The following is a 21,409-nucleotide window of genomic DNA, read 5'->3' as shown; positions in this document are numbered from 1 at the left end:
CCTACAGCTCCCAATAGCTCACCGGCAGTAAATAGTGTTCTTCCTATCCTGAGGGTCCTGACGTACAGGCACTTTTGGTTTTTACCCCATCGAGGTGCTGGTAGGAAGTAACCCTAGAGTTTATAGTTTATTATCCTTACCCTTGGGACCGAGTCCTCCCGAGAGTTGGGAGGAGTGGTCTATGGTCATAGTCGCTTCCCGTTCCTAGACCATATCACATGGTACGAAGGGGAATGGCATCTTGTCTGGGGTGAGTTTACGGGTCCGACGTATCTCCAGATCGTGTAAGCAGGATGCACAGAAGGTCTGTAGGGGTTTATTCCTTTTGTGTAAATATATTTTGTAGCCAGGGGAGTGACTGATCTTGGTTAGTGGGGACATGTAGGGCTTTAAACTTATGTTGGCCGTTAGGCAAAATTTCCGGTACTTACTTTGTAAATATTTATATATATATATATATATCTTGTATGTTATTTCAAAATGAGAGACTGTGTGTGTTGAGTAAGTTTCTTTTAGCCTGTGCACCTGAAGCGGGGTCTGTCAAGGGGATGATAGAACTTGTTTTGGGTGTGGCGGTAACACCTTGGGTTGTACGGCAAGCCAGACTCCTCAGGATGTACGGTAAGCCGGCCCGAGGAGTGTTACAACCTGGGTATATCACAGGGTGCTATCAGCTCCGTGTTGGTCAAAGAGGAAGGAGGGACTCAGCGTCCCATTTACTATGTGAGCAAGGCTCTACACGACGCAAAACTACGGTACACTGCCGTGGAGAAAATAGTGTTTGCTGCGGTCACCGCCTCTAAAAGGTTGGCCCATTACTTCCAAGCTCATCCCATCCATGTACTCTCACATCAACCATTAGGGAGTTTCTTACGAAACACTAACTCTGCCAGGATGGCGAGATGGGCCATGCACCTCAGCCAGTTCGACATTGAATTCAAACCAAGGCCCGCCATCAAAGGTCAAGCCCTTGCGAACTCCATAGTGGAATGCACAGCCCGCGAGGTGACGGAGCAGGTGGAAAATGAAGATGGGGGATGGTGGACCTTGTCTACTGATGGCTCATCCAATAGTAAAGGTTGTGGGGGTGGAGTAGTGCTCATCACCCCAGAAGGATTCCGCGCTTACTATGCAATCAGGTTCCACTTCAGGTTATCTAACAATGAGGCAGAGTATGAGGCCCTCCTCAACGGACTGCGGTTAGCAGCAGGACTACGAGCAGAAAAAATTCGCATCTGATGTGATTCTAAGTTAGTGGTCGGTCAGGTGACTGGGGAGTATGAAGCCAATGAAGGGAACATGCAAAGGTACAGGGATACAGTGCTGCGAACCTTGCGAGAATTCGAAGGGTATGAAATTCACCAAGTACCTCGAGAACAGAATGCTGACGCTGACATGCTCTCCAAACTGAGCACTGGGATCCCTGGTCACGTTCGCAAGATTGCTCGGGTTGAGGATTTGGAAACATCCAGCATTGACATCTCATGGGTCTGCCCCGTGCAATCCAGAGAGCCATGTTGGATTGACCACATCACAAAGTACAAGAAGGATGGCACTTTACCAGCGGACGAGCAAGATGCAAAACTAGCAAGGTTGCGGGCACCCAGCTACGTGATATTGGAAGACAAGTTGTATAAACGATCCTATAATGGCACACTTTTGAAGTGTGTATACCCTGACGAAGCAAAGTTGATGATGAGAGAAGTCCACGAAGGAGTGTGCTCCGCGCATCAAGGAGCATACACCATAGCTCGACGCATCATGCTGCAAGGCTTCTTCTGGCCAAAGATGTTGAAGGATTGCGCAGAATACGCCAAGCGATGCCCTAAGTGTCAAGAATTCCAGACATTGCCAGGACGACCCGCGACCAACTACACTCCGGTGAGCACAGCAATTCCATTCTCAAGATGGGGAGTAGATTTGGTGGGAGCCCTGCCCATGGGCTCGGGAAGCCGGAAGTACATTATCGTGGCCATTGACTACTTCACCAAATGGGTGGAAGCTGAACCTCTGGCTAGCATCACAGCAGCCAGGTGTAAAAAGTTTGTAGAGAAGAACATACTATGCCGCTTCGGCATCCCCATCCAAGTAATCACTGACAACGGACGTCAATTCGAAGGCAGAGAGTTCTCAGACTTTTTAACGGGATGGGGCATCAAGCACAGCCGGGTGGCGGTGTCGTACCCACAGGCGAATGGTCAAGTAGAGAATGCCAATAAAACCATCCTTGATGGTTTGAAGAGGAAATTGGAAGCAGCTGGCGGGGCGTGGGTTGAGGAACTGGACAGCATCCTTTGGACCTATTGCACAACCCCAAGGAGGGCTACGGGTGAAACTCCTTTCGCATTGAGTTACGGGTTCGAAGCTCGAGCTCCAGCAGAGGCGATGATACGAAGTAGAAGGATGGAAGAGTACGAGGCAGAGCAAAATGAGATCCATAGAAGGATGGAAGAGTACGAGGCAGAGCAAAATGAGATCCAACAGGGAACCGAAGAGTACGAGGCAGAGCAAAATGAGATCCAACAGGGAACCGATCTCTACGAGGCAGAGCAAAATGAGATCCAACAGGGAACCGATCTCAATTTCATAGATGAAAGGCGAGAAGCTGCGTTCTGTAGGATGGAAAACTACAACAAGCAGTTGAAGTCCTATCATGACGCCAAAGCTAAACCCAGGTACTTTCAAGTAGGTGATTATGTTTTGAGAAGAAGAGAAGCCAGTCAACCCTTGGAAGGAGGCAAGTTCGCGAAAAAATGGGAGGGTCTGTACATCATTGACGAAGTGATTCACCCAGGAACTTACAAGTTGACGGCAGTAGGTGGCAGGTTGATTGATAGGATATGGAATTCAGAACACTTAACAAAATTTTATCATTAGGAAGTCAAGTCCTGGTCTGTCCAGGTTGTCTTGGTCAGTCCACAGTGTTGGTCCGTCCAACCCAGATGAATAAAATTCCATTGTTTTTTATATAAAGAGGGGCATCATATAAGGCCGGCCCATACAAGGAAACAAAATCGCAGGGAGATTAGGAAATATTCCATAAATATGTGAAGTTTCCTTCCGGTAAAATTTCCTTCCAGAATTCAACATACCAAATCTTCTTCCACAAGTTCCAAGGGCGATCCATTCAAACACCGGCTGATACTCCCTAACTACCTCAGCCATTCTCGCTAGCTAGGGAGTGGGAGGCTGGTGACAGGGTAATTGGGTACCCGACCCGGAACCGTCGTCATAACCAAGACAGTTGCCGTTCAAACTACCAAGACACCTCACTCCTCAGCATGAATGCGCAACGGTCCAACTCCTCAACATTGATGGCCAACGTTCAGCTCCTCGGCATTGATGACCAACGTTCAAACTCCTCATCAATGCTCCGTTACTGAGCTGAAAGGAATAAAAGGACTCACAACCACATAAGTTGTGGGGGCACTTCTGACTAGACGAAAGACAACACTCAACTCATTTTGTACACTGAGCACTGCACTCAGTACTGTATTCAAATACTCAATAATACTCAAATAATATCGTGTAACGCATTATTATCGTCACTTATTAATTGAGGTTTTACGAAGGGACAAGTGGATAAGATTTTATTTTGAATCAAGGATGGTAAGCACATCTTATTGTTCCATCCAGATATATGTGGACGATATTATTTTTGGAAGTACTGATTCAACTCTATGTGAAAAGTTCTCAAAACTCATGCAAGGAAAATTTGAGATGAGCATGATGGGGGAACTTAACTACTTTCTTTGTCTTCAAGTCAAACAAGGAGTAGAAGGAATCTTTATAAATTAAGCAAAATATACTAAGGATCTCATCAAGAAATTTGGTGTAGATGGGAAATCCTTGGTTAAGATTCCTATGAACACCTCGTTGTGTATAGATGTAGACAATGAAGGAATGGAAGTGGATCAAACCAAGTATAGAGGGATTATTGGTTCATTGCTATATCTAATGGCAAGTCAACTAGATATATCCTTTGTTGTAGGAGTATGTTCTTGATTTCAAGCAAATCATAAGGAAAGTCACTTAAGTGTTGTAAAGAAAATTCTAAGATACCTTAAGCGAACACAAAGTGTTGGACTTTGATACCCCAAGGGTAGATCTTTTGAACTCGTTGGATATTCTGATGCTAATTTTGTTGGATGTAAAATTGATCGAAAGAGCACCTTTAGGACATGCCAGTTCTTTGGGGGGGGGGGGACTTGTTTCTTGGTTTAGAAAGAATCAAAACTCTATTGCCACGAGTACTGCCAATGCCGAATACATAGCCGCAGGAAGTTTTTGTGCGCAAATATTATGGATGACTTAACAACTCAAAGATTATGATGTTATAACACGAGAAGTAAGCATTAAGTATGATAACACGAGTGCAATTGCAATAGCACATAATCATGTGCTTCATTCAAGCACGAAGCATATTGACATCAAATATCATTTCATTCGAGATCATGTCGAAATGAAGGATATCTCGTTGGAATATGTTAATACAGATTACCTCTCAGATATTCAATGAAAGAAAGATTTTCTACTCTTCAACATGAGTTAAGGATGATCGAAATTAATTGAAAGAAGTTATGATTATCCTCTTAAATACAGATGTTAGAAGCACTAATAACCATAGTCACATGCATTGAAGTGGTGATAAAATGTAGACAGTTTTGGAACTATGCGCATTGAATGGTCATTCGAAGAGACATCTTTCAATAATCGTGAACCTTAAAATGCCTATAAAAGGAACCATCAAAAGAAATGAAAGAAGCCCCACATCTTTTAGCTTCTTTCTTTTTCTTTATGTGCAGTATGAACAAAGGCAAAGGAAAGGCCATGGCAAATTAGTCTGGAAAAAGATCCTCAAGGAGGATCAAGGAGAGAGAGGTAAAGGAGCTAAGGAGGATACTTCAGGCTACCCAAAGTGAGCCTTACCAGGGCAATACTTCTGAGTATCCTTTAGAAGTATCATCTAAGGAATAAAAACAAACCTCTCCTCCTCTACAACTGGTCTCTCAACCTGGGTTCTACTCTAAGGGCTGGATACCATTATCCCTGGGAAATGATGAAATCGGGAACTACCATAAATGATGGAGACAAGTGGCTCCGCCAAAAAGTGAAGACTATGATGAGGACTACCTTCAATATCTCGAGGAAACCCCAGAATAAGAGAATGAGGAGATCGTTCAACTCTCTTCCATCAATGAAAACAAACTTTTTCACCAACCAGAAGGACCTAGATATTTTCCTCGAGCTCCTAGAAGTCACGCATCTGACAACGACACCAGAGAGTGGTATCGCTTTCATGAAGACCTCGCCCTCAGTGCACGGGAAGTCTCATACCCAGCTACCCCTAAGAGCAGCTTTGTACCTAGCATGCAGTCAACAACCAACTCTAAAATGGCAAAAGCGAAGGGCAAGGGCAAAACAAAGAAATAGAAGAAGTATTTGTGTTGCAGGGTTGTGATGGGTCTTATCTTTGTGATGGTGTGTCTTTTAAATGATTGTAATGAGTTATTTTTTGCGTCTCTCTCTATCGAATAAATAAACTTGCAGTGGTTCTTGACTCGTTATGACTGAATCAATAAATGTCAAATGAGACTATCACACTTAGTCAATTCGAAATGGATAAGGAAATCCTTAGATAAGTCTAAAGGCCGAACTAATGGATAACTCAAAAGACCGAATCATTATAAAGGTCGAAGAATTAATTACCATCAGTTGAGCATTTCATGTGGCCGAAATATTGATGAAGGCCACAAAGGACGAAGTCATAATGAATCATTTTAGAAGATTGTCTTGAAGAGCTAAGTCTAAATTTCTTGTAAGACGAATCCTTGTAATGAACGAGAAATAGAGAAGGTTTTCAAAGGAAGAAATATTAAAAGTGTCTTATGAACGAAGTATTAAATGGTTACTCAATCTCAACCGTTTGATCAAAATGGGATGAGAAAGCAGTTGATCGGTTTGGACATTATTGAAGTAGTTTAAGTAGTGAGATGGAAAGTGTAAATGGAGAATGAATCCCTAAGTGTCGTTCTTAAGGGATGACAAATTGGAGAGGTTTAGGCAAATAACTATGAATGCAAAGGCAATTGAAAGCAAAAGAGAGTAAAGTGATAAGGTGAGCAAGTATCAATTCAAAGCAAAACACCAAGAGTAACAATGTAATTAAGAAAGTGGATTGGATAGGGATCTCTTTGGTCCTTGCACTCAATGTTCTACAAGTTTGGTTGAATTAACACTCATGACATCTAAGGAGGCTAAAGGCACTATCACCGAGCGGCGTCACACTTGGATTCCCTTTTCCTCATTCGGTTGGGGCATTTTGTTAAGCACTTTGTCTACCTACCTCCTCCAGACCTAGTCCTTTCAGACTTAGGGCGGGAATTGCTCACACCTAGACTATTGCACACTTGCAATATCTTGCCAAGCCTACAACCTAGAATCTTGACTCATCTAGGCCTCCAATGAACCAAGACCATTCAAGTCAATACATACAATAAAGATAGCCATGAAGCATTAATTCAACTTAATTCTATCAATTCAAAGCTAGAGGGCAAACACCAAAGGGATTTCCAATCCAATCCCTACCTAATTAGCCATAACTATCCATGAGTCCCATAAACTCTAATTCAATTGCAAAGCAAAGAAATTCAATGAAGTAGAATGGAAATACAAGCTGAAAATTAAATGCAAAGAATTGAAATGTTACCAAATTGAATTACAATCAAGGTTTAGTTCACCAATTGTTTCAAGAATCTCTACAATCGTGTCTTCTTTTATCAACCTCCACTACTTTCTCTCTCTAAAGCTCTCCAAAACAAGTCTAATCTAAGAACACAACCCAAGAACAATGATAGAGCCCCCTCTTTTTTGCCACCAAGCTCCTTTTAAACCTCTCACGCATTTTCCCATAAGTGAGTTGTCCACGAGCCCGTCCACGAGCATGGATCGGGTTGTGGACAATTCACCTATTTGACGGTTTCTTTTGTGCATTCTGCCTCCAATCCACGAGCATATCCATGCTCGTGGTCGTGGACTTTACCTAGGAGCACCTTTGAGTTTTTCTTCTTGGGTTCAAACCTAAGTGCACCAAATGATGGAGCTTTGCAAAGGTTAGCATATTAGAGCACATAACACCATATATTAATCACAAAATGGTATCAATCAACACAATTCAACCCCCTAATAGGCCCTATTTCATAGGTATCTTTGGCACCCATCAAAGTTTCCACACTTTAAGGTTGCTTGCCCTCAAGCATGTCTCAATCAAAACAAGATCATCTAAGTGCCAAAGATATCTATGATCACCTAATCAACCCAATTAGTCAAGCAATGAATAGGGTGTAAGAAACTGGAGAGGGTGAAATCCTTCACACTATCTATAAAAGGTGTTAACCATGCGCCAACAAACTCTAGGAATACACTAAGGAAGCAAGAATCCTTTAAAATCACGTTAAGCCATATGAAGACAATTTCACATCAATTACTAAGCATGCAATCGAAATTTGAGATTCACCTTCTATTTTGCAAGGGCCTTCAAGCCGATCCCACTAGTCGGAACAATGTACACATGTTAACCAACCTATCCAACCGAACGCAAATGCCCGTGTGATACCCCAGATTTAAATCATGCCTTGAACCCTGGTAATTCTTCCTTTCGTGGGGTTAATTTAATTAATTGGGCCTGGTTCATTTAAATAAGTATATATTTCTTATTCTAGCTTATTTAATTGTTAAGAAATCTCAATTCTCTAATTTAATTTTGTAAGGGATACCAAATAGCCATTTTCATCCCTTATAATAAATTGAATATTTAATTGGCCCAATCCCTTGAACAATCAAGCCTTATGCTATTTAAATTAATTCCTAATAGGGCATAGCCCATCATTAATGTGAGAACCCATACTTCATTTAATTACCCTAATACTACATACATTATGTATGTATAGATTTTGTGGGAGTCATATAAAAGCCTACTAATAATTAATCTCCCTAGTCTTCTCCCTTCTCCTACATGAACTACACACCATTTTCACCCATAAACCCTACATAAGATCATCGCTTCTTCCTAGCAAGGATTCAAAGCGAGATTTCTCTTTTAGGGATTCATGTGCTTGGGTAAGTACTAGTCCATGTTTAGATTGCATTTCATCATACATTTCTTAGTCTTTATAAGTTTCTTATGGTTTTCTTGTGGTATTCTTGGGTCAAGATAATCATGGTGATGGTGGTGGTTTGATGGATTGAGCTAGGAGTTGGTGTTTGGAGAAGCTAGCCTATAGGTAATCCTCCATGTCCCACTAAATCTACTTTCACTCTTGTATATGTGTGATTTGGTGTTTTGTGGAATCTTGTGGATTATTTCTTGGATATAACTTGTGATTTGTTAGACTATTGAGCCTATCTTGTAGATCTTTGGATTGTGTTAGCTATTCTTGAACCTTGGTATGTTTAAGCATTATTTTGATGGATTCCATGTGTTATTTGGCTTCTGAAATATGTATAATCCGATCATATTCTGGGTACTGGAATGAGCTATCGTGTATTTTGTTCCAAGTTTGGGAGCTGTGCATTGGTATTGCGCTTGCGGTGTATCTCAGCGGTATAATATGTCCTGTTGAGGTTCTTCGTAAGTGTCTTAGCGGTGGGGAATGGCGGAACGTGGTGTTCCATGCGGACATTCCACTCCTTCGTGCAGAAGGGACCGGCGGACCATGGTGTTCCGCCAGGTTATTCCGCAAGGTCATTATCCTTCTCTGTTCTAGTGTTGTCTTGTGGTCTGATGACTCTATCATTTCACCTTTGGTTTCTGGAGTATATTCTGAGTATTTTGTTGAATATGCTACCCTGGTTATTGAGTATTGGTTCATGGTTGTTGTTCATTTACCTTGGATTATTGATTGAGTATGGTTGGTTGATCCTTGAGTTAATATCCTGAGTTTATGTTCTGAGCATGATGTCCTATTGTTCATGTTCTTAATCTGTGTATTCCTTGGTTTGAATATTTCCTTTGGAATTGGACTTGAGTCGATATGTTGAGGTCGTGAACTCTTGCGAGTAATCTGACATTGGTAGTTTTGCGTAGGGTTCAGGTGTCAAAAGATTTGTTTGTGTTAAAACGGAAAGTCATTAACTCCCCGAGTGTCGGTCTCGAAGGAAGGAGGTGGAGGTGTGTCAAGAGTTCGGGTGTTTACTTGATTGAGTCATGCAAGGGATTCGAGTGTGGTGAGTGGTGATTTGTGAGTGAAGGGAGTTCATAAGGTTTGGTTTGAGTGAGAAAATGGTAAACTAAAAGAGTTTGAAAATATGTAAAGAGATAGGGATTAGATAGTGTTCATCTATGTTGCATCTTGGTGTGTCTAAAGTAATGGATAAACAAGACAAAGATGTTGGCTATTCAAGAGTGTGTGTTCTTAGTCCTTTTCCACCTTTGTGTACTAAGGCTTCTTGGACTTAGGCATGCCTTCAAGCATCCAAAGTTCTAAGAGGAATTTTATCAAACACTTAAGCTACATACTATCCTATTATTCTTAAGAAGTCCATAGGATCTATGATTGCTACAAAGCTTCAATCCTAACTCTAATCAAAGACATGAAAGAGTCAAGAGCTCAATCTCTCATCTAGATTGGCCAAATCCAAACAAGATATCATCAAAACAACAATCAATAGACAAGAATAGATAATCCAACAATCTAAGCATTTAGATCCAAAAATAGATATATGATCATCACACTAGCAACATATCTTCACACAATCCAAACCCCTAGATTAAACTAGCCACTCATGATATGAAATTCAAGACAAAAGCTAATTCAATCCAAAAACAAGATAATAAAATATAATAGAAATGTAATAGAAATCACCTAGAATGAAGTGAGCCTTCAATCCAAGCTTGTTGTCTTCTACAATGGAAATTATTTAAACTACTCCTAAAAGAAAATATAAAAAGTAGTCCTAAGAAAAATAGAGAAGAATTCCCTAAAATGATCTAAAGCTTTTTAAAATGTAGGAACCTCCCTAAAAATCTATCAAGGGGGTTTAAATAGTTTCAGAAAAGCAACCCTACTGAAATTTCGCGCATTGCAGTCTCCACGCCACTCTACACGCGTGTGAGCGTGCGTGGGAGGCTACTGGATTGCGAACACGAGCACTCACACGCGTGTGGCAGTCTTCTTGGGTCCTCCGGGGCTCCGATCTTGCCTGGTGTGTTCCTTAAGCTCAGTTTTCGCTCCTATTGGCTCCCGGGACTCCTGTTTCACCTCGTTTAGGCTAAAAGTAGCTTTTGTGTGTTGGTTAGTGAATTTAAAGCATTTATGATCATAATTCATCATGTAAGGATGTTAAAAGTTTGACTAAACACCCTAATATGTACTCAATTTATGGGTATCTTGGAGGCTTATCAAGTTTTTCACACTTTGCTTCTTGCTTGCCCTCAAGCAAGACAATATACTATTTAAGCACATAAGTCTCCGAGATACCTTCTCATGCAAAACAAAGCTTTTGGCAAATCAAAATGATGGGTGTCTAAGACTGTTGAAATGGGAGAAATCTTTTGTGTTATCAACAAAGGATTTTGGTCAGATGTCATCAACTCAAGAAATGTTTTTGGGAAATAAAAACCTTTTGTAGATAAACAAATAAAACAAAGGATCGCACTTCTCACACCATTCGCAAGCATGCATTTCCAAAGTTTGGTTCACCTTCCATTTAATTAGGGCCTCTAGCCGATCCCGCTAGTGGGAACGATGTGCACTATTTAATCAACTTTTCCAACCTTAGACGCCAAAGCCCAACGTAAATATAAATGAGGGTAGGGGCATGGACCACTCACCACTTTTGTCTTAGCGCGATCCCTCTTTTCTTCTCACTTCCTAGGATAATGTCATCGAGCCACCCGACTTCACATGGAGCTCCATGCTTTTTGTCATCGAGCCACCCGACTTCACATGGAGCTCCATGCTTTTTCGAAGACAGTGCACCGACTTCACATGGAGCTCCATGCTTTTTCGAAGACAGTGCAATGGGTACCCAAATCCTAGCGAAGCGGCTCACCTCATCTCTTATTTTCTCAATTCTTGGGATCTTTTTATGTGAACAACCGACTCCAGATAAAGCTTTTTGCTTACCAAAGACTATGGTTGAACACAACCCAACGAATTGGCTTCCCTCAATTTTAAACTCGGTGATTGGCCTTTTGCCTTTTCAACTTTTCTCCATGTCAACCCCTCATGCCGTTTTCTATTTGTGATTCAGGGATTTTTCTCTCATTAAGCTTACCAATAGGCTCACCTTTTGCCCCATGCCCTGCCAAAATTAGTCCAATTCCGGGCCTCGCTAATTTGATCTTTCTCAAATTAAAAAGTGCACACTCCCACTTCGAGAGATCCTTGACTAAGGTCCTACGTAAATAAGAGGTGAACATCATGCAAGCAGGCAAGAATATAAACTTATTTGGCTCTAAACACTCTCATGGGTGCGAAAAGTAACTTCCTCACAGATATTTCAAGAGTAAAAACTTTTGGGCATCTAGTCAAAATTCTCTCCAGATAACACAAATAATAACTCTCTTTTCAAATTGCAAATACACCCGTTTATCATTCCCAAGAGCTCCAACTTTCCTAGTCTAAGCATATAAGCATATAAAGCACAAAGTGCGTCCTTTCCACACTTTAAAATAAACATCACCCTCGATGTTTCCATACGGTATAGGGTAAAGGAACAAAATAGGGATTCTAAGGATTAGACAAGTAAAATATCCATTTCCACACTTTGGAATTTGCACTGGGATATAGGGTATATGCTAACGATCCTATATAACATGGTAAGCTCAAACACAACATATACACAAAGCTATATAAAAAAAATTTTCCACACATTAAAGATAAAAAACCGGGGCTTAAAATTAGAAAAGGGATAAGAGGATAAACCAAGTATGCATCCCTCTTTCCACACTTTAGCTTCCGTCATAGGTCTGCCTCCGTTATCGATGCTCTATAACAAATGGAGACATAATATACAAAAAGGGTTTCGGAGTGCTATTCAATTATTATAACTGATAGAAATATAAAAGCAATATAATAAGAAAACATAAACATATAAATATAAAATAAAGCAAAAAAAAATTATTCGAATTGACTAGCAAATATTTAAATGCGGGAAAAGTAAAGCAGTGTAAAATGTAGATAACATAAAACATAAAGCGACAATAAAAGTAAAGTAAAGGAAATAAAGTCGGAACCCCGCGCATAGGGAACCTAATGTTTTGGTGGGACAGACAACCAATGGTAACCAATGTCATTCAATTCAGACTTCAAAGTCACAGATCAAGAATCAGGATTGAGAGTGGATGAGGAAGGCATCACTGATCGTCAAAGGATGGAGGATGGAACTGGCTATCAAATCGAGCCTGAAGCTCTTGAATTCTTCTTTCATTTTCCTCCACTGCTCTTCGCATACGAAGAAGCTCCTCACTGTGGACGTCCTGCCTCGCAGATATAGATGTGAACTGCCCTTCTTGCCATGTACGCTGCTCGCGCCAATAATTCATTTTCTCATCATGGAGCTGCCTATCAAAAGTCTGAGATGCTTCCCACTCCATCGAAGTAGGGCCTTGCTCCTGCGGTGCGGCGTTGTCATTTCCCTCATCATTCTCTTCATCATCTTCCTCAGTGTCATCATAAACTTCCAAACCATGGGCATCATCCCCTCCCAACTTAAGATGCATCGCAAAGAACTCACCAACAGAGAAAGCAGTCATGGGACCCTCATCTTTTTCTTCTAAAAGAAGATTTCCAAGCCCCAAACCCTGGCACAATCGAGTGACAAAAGGTCCTATGAAAACAGTATGAACCTTCTTCTTAAGCTGGGTTTGAAGCCATTTCCTTGCCTGAACACCCATGTTGATGCTGACTTCGTTCTCCATGCACCACATGTAAAATAGATCCTGCTTGTAGACTTTGTTCCTATTGGTGGTCCTACCGGAGAGATTAATTGCGAATGCCAATCTGATAGCCTTAAAGCATTTCTAGTGATGAGCTTTGCCTTTAAGTTGGAGGAGTTGTAAGCTGCGTTGTTGGTTATGCTCTTCTAGTACTGAACAGCTACAACCTCTGAATCGAAGTCATCCTTGAAGTTCCTGAAATATGGCAACGATATCTCCGCGGCATTGTGAAACCCAAGAGCTATACCCAAAGTGTTGACCGATAAGCTGTAGTCATTGCCAAACAGTAGGAACGAGATTGACTCCCTCGCATTATTGACTTCCTTTCTAATGTCAAGCGTGGCCAAAAATTCATAAGTCACTGGCGCATATGTTGGACCTCTCCACTCGAATAAATGGCGGAGTTGAGGGTGCCTTATCAACCTATTCACCTCATTTAAGCAACCAAACTCTGTCAGAACATTATCGTCAAAGAAACGGCTGACACATAACTGCTTGCTTTTGTAGTCATGGCCACAAGAGCGCGCTGAGGAGGAATCAAGTGCGTAAGAGATCTTGAACCTCGCTCCTGAGGAGCTTGTGGAACTGCTGGTATGTTTCTTGCAGCTTGGGGTCGTGCTCTTGACCTACTAGATTCGCCATGATCGTGTTTGGATTTCTTAGCCATCTCCTTAGATCGTCCCATCCTATAAAATTTAGAAATTAATACTCATGGTAATTGGTTTTAAGTAACTATCATTCAAATAAATCACCATTGCGTTCATGTGAAATTCCTTGTCAAGATAATGGATTCCAAACATATAGGGTTAAGGATTTTCGAAAATTTTGCCATAGTTTCCCATATATTTTGAACAATTCTAGCATAAGAATATCAGCAATATCATTCCATTATCACACACATGCATAATATCATCATAAGATAGATCAATTTGATAGTCAAATAAGAAGTCAACTACAAAAGTCAAGAATTTCAAAAAGTCAACTTCATCTTCTTCCCCAAATTCTAAAATTAGGGTTTGAAATTGAAAATTCAATTTTTGCAATGTAGCATGTGGAAAGTCAAATTGATGGCATATAATAGTTCTACAACAAGTTTACACATCAATTCAAGCATCAATTTAATAAACTAGACAAGAAATTCAATAAACCCATTTGTTCAACAATGGTGTTCATACTTGAAGCTCAAATATAAATCTCAATCCATCAATGTAACTATCAATAATGAAAGAAAACATCAAAGGATAGTTCTATGAAGCATTATAAACCAATTTAAACATTCAAATCATTCAAAAACATTCAAGGTAATGTGGGATAAAATTTCAACATTCAAAATCTTCCAAACTCATGGATATTCAAAATAAATGGTTAAAAGATAGGATTTTACCTTGATGGTGATGTTTTAACCTTCTTGAAGATGAAAATAAGTCACTATGCTCAATCCTTAAGGTTTGGAGATTAACTTGCGTGGAGAAGAGAAGAAAAACTTAGGTTTTGGAGAGCAAACTTGCGTGGTTCGGCCGAGTGGGTATTTATCTCGTGGTGATGGTTCCACGTGCGTCCACACGCGTGTGGACGCGCGTGTGAGCTTACTGTTTTGCTCACACGCCGGTTGGCACGCGTGTGACCGGGCATGTGGACTCACTGGATTGTTCCCACACCGGTTAACATGCGTGTCACCCTGGTGCGTCATTTTTCCTTGATTTTTGTCTTTCTCTTCACACATGTATCTGTGTTAGGCCTTTCCAAAGCATTTTTTTCAGTATCGGATCCTACAAATTAGTCTTCAAAAACATGGTACCAAATGGATTGTAACAAAAGATTAAACGAAAACATAAAAAAAACATAAAAACAATTTATTAGATCTTGGGTTGCCTCCCAAGCAGCGCCACAGTTTACGTCTTTGGCTAGACGCATTATACCTTGTTCATTTTCAACCATACTCCTTGGTAGTGGGTAGGAAACATTTTGGTACCCACGTGTTCTTCCACGTCAGCTTATCATTTTTCCACTTCGGTTTTGAATTAGTCTTTGTTCTGACCATCGTCCTTATTTATTCATTAGTCCCTTCTGTTATTGCTTTGTCATCATTTGTGGCTTGTCCATCAAATATCAAGGTTATCTCCCCTGAGCTTACGTCAATTCGTGTGTGACAAGTAGCCAGAAATGGTCTTCCAAGAATTAAAGAACCATGGGGCTCTGTATCTCCCATCTTACAAACAACAAAATTGACAGGCACAAGAAATTTTCCTACTCTTACTAGAATGTCCTCTGCCAAGCCTTACGGGTACCGGGTGGTCCCGTCAGCTAAACGTAGTGTCAGCCTTGTCGGTTTCAAACTTGGCAAGTTCAATTTTTCAAAGAGATTTGAAGACATTACATTAATTGAAGCTCCGAGATCGGCTAGACCATTTTGAGGGTCTATGTTCTGTATAGAACAAGGGATCAACAAAGCTCCCGGGTCGCCCTTCTTTCTGGGGTAACCCTCAGTCAAACAAGCCGAAGACTCTTGGCTTAAGCAAGTAAAATTATCACAATTGTCATCCTCAAATAACTCGCGGCATTCTTTGTTGTTGAAAAACTTTCGGATAAAAGCATTAATTGTACCTTCTCGTGCCGCGTCTTTCTCCTTTGCATTTTTGGTTTTGTCTTGTGATAGCTCATTTTCTTTGGGGCGGTTTTCAAAAGTGGTTTTCTCCTTGCTTTCCTTCATTGAAATTATGCACGAAGTGCTCGCAGTCTTTAATTCAAGATCGGGACTACAAGAGGTAGTCTCATCACTCCTGTCCTTTTTCCTACATTGGCATATTCCGCATACAATATCCATCGGGTCACAATTTTCGTGCTTTTCTTCCTTGGCATCAATAGCGTTGACTCTCTCCTTTGGATTATTCTCTGTGTTACTAGGGAGTTGTCCGTAGTGTCTCTCAGACATCATCTTAAACATTTGTGAGATTTGATTCTCAATGGTCTTAAGTGTAGCTTTGGATTCTTGTCTGAGACTAGAAATCTCTTGTCTGATTTCCTGAGTGATCTCTTATTTAAGATTTGCACGATCATTTTTCAATTCCATAATCGTCCTGGTAAGCCTTTCATCTACTTCACGGATATCATCCCTCCTCTGTTAAGTAAAGTCTATTTGAGAGTTGTGTTGTGGCCTGAACTGGGTCATTTGGCCTCCATTGCTTTGATTTTGATTGTACATTAATCTGCCCTTATCATTTTGTCCATAAACAGGCTTGTTTCCATAATTGTATTATCCTCTTGCTTGATATCCATCATTGTTGTTCTATCCCTCGCCCTGCTTCCAATTGTTATTCGACCTTTGATTCTGTCCATAGGCATTGTGGTTGTAGTTCCTTTGATAGTCTACCGCCTCAACTTGCTCGGATGCAGACGGTGAAGTGCAAATATTAGTATCATGAGGTCCTCCACAGATGTTACAGTAAAGTGCCAAAGCCATACAAGGCTTGGGTTTCCTTCCATTTTTTCTACCATGGCCTGTAACTTCTTGATTTCGTGATTCATTGCCTCTATTTTCGCCTCACTTGCCACATGGCTATTAACCTCATACATGCCTCCGTGCTCTCCTCGTCGGTCATACCAACAAGAGGTATTCTTAGATATTCTCTCGATCAATTCTTCAGCTTCGGGCAAAGCTAAGGAGACAAAGGCACCGCTGGAGGATGAGTCAAGTAACATCTTTCCTTCATCGGTTAGCCCTCCGTAGAATGAGCTAATCATGTCCCATGGGTGCATCAGATCTTGCGGGCATTGTCTTTTGAGAACCTTGAATCATCTCCAAGCCTCTCCCAAACTCTCAAGCCTTCCTTGCTTGAATTCCTGTATTAGCCTTCGAATTCTCATAGTCTTTGTGATGGGAAAGAACTCGTTCATGAATTCACGATGCAACTGTTGCCATGATCTGAAATGATTGTCGTCTTGGCTTTCCAACCAACGTGCTGCCTCTCCTATAACTGAAAATGGGAATAATTTAAGTCAAATTATCTCCTCACTAACGCCTTCTTGTCTGTACATCCCACATGCTCGTATGAACCTTATTATGTGTGCATTGGGATCTTCGGATGGTAATCCCGAGTATTGACTATTCTGGACCAGTGTGAGAATAGTTGGATGCACGTGAAAGTTGACGTTTTCCATCGGCGGTACATAGATCGAGTTATGCATGTTAAAATCAAGAGTCATATAATCTGCAATTGATCTCTGTGGTTCCTGAGGAATTTCATAGTATTCTTCTTCACGAATGTTTTCTTGGTTGTTTGCTCTGTTAGCTTGTGGTTCTTCAAGAATTGGTTCTTCATGTTTAATTTGTCCTTGTGGAATAATTGGAACTGGGGGTGGATTTGGTATAGTCGCTCCTCTTCCTTGTGGATTTCTTGTTGCGCTTGATGAAGCCATTTGTGACATTTGGGTATTTTTCTTCCTATTTGGTCTATTGATTTCAAGAATGTAGGGTAGTAAGCCTTGATTTCCCTTTGCTCGCGTGTGCATTCACCTAGTAAGATTATCAATGAAGGAAAGATTCCATAATTAACTAGAAGTAGTTAATTGGGTAAGTAGCAAAAACAAAATAAAATAAAAATGAAACAAAAGAAAGTGGTGTGGATTAACAATGCTCAAATCATCATTCAATCAAAGTAAACAAAAAACTTTTGACAACCTATTGCCTTCCCCGGCAACGGCGCCATTTTGACATTGGTAGTTTTGCATAGGGTTGAGGTGTCAAAAGATTTGTTTGTGTTAAAACGGAAAGTCAGTGACTCCCCGAGTGTCGGTCTCGAAGGAAAGACGTGGAGGTGTGTCAAGAGTTCGGGTGTTTACTTGATTGAGTCATGCAAGGGATTCGAGTGTGGTGAGTGGTGATTTGTGAGTGAAGGGAATTCATAAGGTTTGGTTTGAGTGATAAAATGGTAAAGTAAAAGAGTTTGAAAATATGTAAAGAGATAGGGATTGGATAGTGTTCATTTATGTTGCATCTTGGTGTGTCTAAAGTAATGGATAAACAAGACAAAGATGTTGGCTACTCAAGAGTGTGTTTTTAGTCCTTTTCCACCTTTGTGTACTAAGGCTTCTTGTACTTAGGCATGCCTTCAAGCATCTAAAGTTCTAAGAGGAATTTTTTTTCAAACACTTAAGCTACACACTATCCTACTATTCTTAAGAAGTCCATAGGATCTATGATTGCTACAAAGCTTCAATCCTAACTCTAATCAAAGACATGAAAGAGTCAAGAGCTCAATCTCTCATCTAGATTGGCCAAATCCAAACAAGATATCATCAAAACAACAATCAATAGACAAGAATAGATAATCCAACAATCTAAGCATTTAGATCCAAAAATAGATATAAGATCATCACACTAGCAACATATCTTCACACAATCCAAATCCCTATATTAAACAGCCACTCATGATATGAAATTCAAGACAAAAGCTAATTCAATCCAAAAACAAGATAATAAAATATAATACAAATGTAATAGAAATCACCTAGAATGAAGTGAGCCTTCAATCCAAGCTTGTTGTCTTCTACAATGGAAATTATCTACACTACTCCTAAAAGAAAATGTAAAATGTAGCTAATTCCCTAAAATGATCTAAAGCTTTTTAAAATGTGGGAACCTCCCTGAAAATCTATCAAGGGGGTTTAAATAGTCTCTGAAAAGCAACCCTAGTGAAATTTCGCGCATTGCAGTCTCCACGCCACTCCAAACGCGTGTGAGCGTGCGTGGGAGGCTACTGGATTGCGGCCGCGCGCACTCACACACGTGTGGCAGTCTTCTTGTGTCCTCCGGGGCTCCGATCTTGCCTGGTTTGTTCCTTAAGCTCAGTTTTCACTCCTATTGGCTCCTGGGACTCCTGTTTCACCTCCTTTAGGCTAAAAGTAGCTTTTGTGTGTTGGTTAGTGAATTTAAAGCATTTATGATCGTAATTCATCATGTAAGGATGCTAAAAGCGTCCCTATCAGCGACCAGCTGATGCAAAATCTCCACCAGTTGACGCAGATCACCCAGTTTCTATGCAATGCGATGGTTAATAACCACCAGCACAGGCAGTAGGACTTGGTGGCGGGGCAGCACCCACCCTCCTTCGCGGGTCAGGAAGATCCCGTAGTGCTCGAAGAATGGATTCGTGCCTTTGACGAGATTCTGAAAGTGGTGGAGTGTTCGGAGGGACGCCGTGTCGAGAATGGCCAGCTTTTACTTACAGTAGGAGGCAGACCTCTAGTGGGTCCATGCAGGCCCAACAATGAGGCAAGAGCCCGAGTTTGGATTGGAGTCCTTTAAAGACAAGATGTGCGCTCGTTTCTACCCCGCTCATGTGAAGGCGGCTATGCACGAGGAGTTCTTGCACCTCAAGCAGGGGTCCCTATTGGTGCAGGATTACCACAAGCGCTTTCTAGAGTTAGCATGTTTTGCCCCTGTGCTAGTACCGACCGAGGCATCCAAGGTCGAGAAGTTTGTGCTTGGGCTCAATTTGGATACTCGGATGGCGCTGGTAGTGTTTAAGTTTCATACCCTAAGTGAAACATACAATAGCGCGACGGACCATTATCATGTGCTGTCAATCCGACGAGGAGTGCAAGATCGGTCCAAGAAACCTGGTGAGGGCAGCGGCGCGTCAGATCCCAAGAGGCATAGGCCGGTTGGTCCCGGTTCTGTGAGGAACTTTCAGAAAGGCAGTGCTAGCGGTGGAGGTACGTCACGACCAGCGGTGGGGCAAGGGACTGCGAGTGATGGGGCCAAGGAGCGGCATTTCCGTTGCAAGAGATGTGGAAAGGATCACCTTGGGAGAGATTGCAACGGGTTCTTGGTTGAGAGCTTCAACTGTGGCCAGAGGGGCCATCGTGCATTTGAGTGTGCATCCAGGAGTAGAGGATCATCCAATCCTAGACCCGGTGGGACCAACGAGGCGCAAGCTTTGACCCGGTTGGACCCTTAGCAAACCATAGGATTAACGTGGGAGTTTGGGTTTTGATCCGAAAATCTATCCCTAGTCGTTGGTTAAGTTAACTCATCGAGCCAAGTTCAAAAGAAGGGCTCGAAAAGGAGAAAAGCCCACAACTTTCAGCGTGCAGACTCGAACCCAGATGATCACGAAAGATGCGGAGCAGTCAGACTACTCAACCGCGTTCGATTGCTGGGCTAGGGGGTGAAAGACTCGATTTTTATTGTTAAAGGAAGCGATGTGTGAGTGCGGAAGGAAGAAGCGAAGCCCGGTTCTCTACGGGGTCATACCAGGTGAGCGTGCAGAGCAATGGAGCAGTGCAGGTCACTCCGTGTGGCCAAGCGGAGTAGGGTGATGGTGGAGTGTGTTCCGTGTTGGTGCACCGCATGAGTAAGGGTGATTTAGAGATTTCCTTTTTCCACCTAGAATAAAACCCTACCCCTTCTTTTTTTGATCTATCAGATCCTTCTTCTCCGCCTCTTCTTTCCCGTAGCAGTTCTGCAACCCCAAACCCCCGTGGATTTCCTCGACATGAGTCAAGGCCTCAGTGCATTTCCTCTCTACTTCTCGTTTACTCCACTTGGATTAGGCATCTAGCAAGCAACAAATCCGTAATGCCGAGGAGAAACCCAATTAGTGAAGAAGAAGGCCAAGGGAGTATTCAATACTCCGTAATTAATGGTAAAGCTCTGGACTCGTTACATTTTTCGCCCGACCTTGTTGATAAGATGAACTTTAAAGGTCTGTTAGAGCATTTTTGCTCATTGAGAATGTAGTCTAACCCTATCTTGTTAAGGAGTTTTATCAGAATATGCAGGTTAAGAGGGTTAATCAGGTACCCGTGATCACATCGATTGTGAAGGGTGTGAAAATTACCCTAGACCCACCTAGACTTGCTAAGATGCTTAAGTTTCCTATGGGTGGTGTATCTCAGTACGATAGGAATTATTGGATTGAAACCGAGACTGTGGGGTTTCGTGATTATCTACATTACATGTTGGAGCATGAGGAAGGCATCACTTTGGATGCCAGGCCCCTTAAGTATGATTTGTCTAGGGAGCAGAAGATTTTGACCATGCTCGTAGGTGAGAGTTCGTTGCCTAATAAGAACAATAGTCAGCGGGTAGCTTGTTTGGAGTGCACTTTTGCCTATTTCCTGAAGCACAAGGTTAAGTTTACTCTGTCGGATTTGATGGTTGTGAATATGGAGTTATGCAAGATAGTCAAGCGCCACAACTTGCCGTATGGGATGATTATGAGTTGGATTTTTCAGAACAAGAGGGTGCGTGTGGCAAGGGAGGTAGCCAAGCAGCTAGCACATGGAATTTTCAATGCTCCGAATCTCCAGCACTATGGTTTATTCCATGTAAATGGGAATGAGTATGTCACTACTCACGCGCTGAGTAGGATGCCACCGGATGAGAGCAGAGTGCTCATTGACCGCTGTCACATTCCCTACAAGAAGATTAAGCGCTTGGTTGCACCCGAGGAGGATGAGCAGGCA

The sequence above is a fragment of the Ipomoea triloba genome, chromosome 9, assembly GCF_003576645.1.
Source record: "Ipomoea triloba cultivar NCNSP0323 chromosome 9, ASM357664v1".
In the NCBI taxonomy this organism is placed as follows: domain Eukaryota; kingdom Viridiplantae; phylum Streptophyta; class Magnoliopsida; order Solanales; family Convolvulaceae; genus Ipomoea; species Ipomoea triloba.
The sequence above is the reverse complement of the archived record's forward strand: the minus strand, read 5'-3'. Positions refer to the sequence as shown.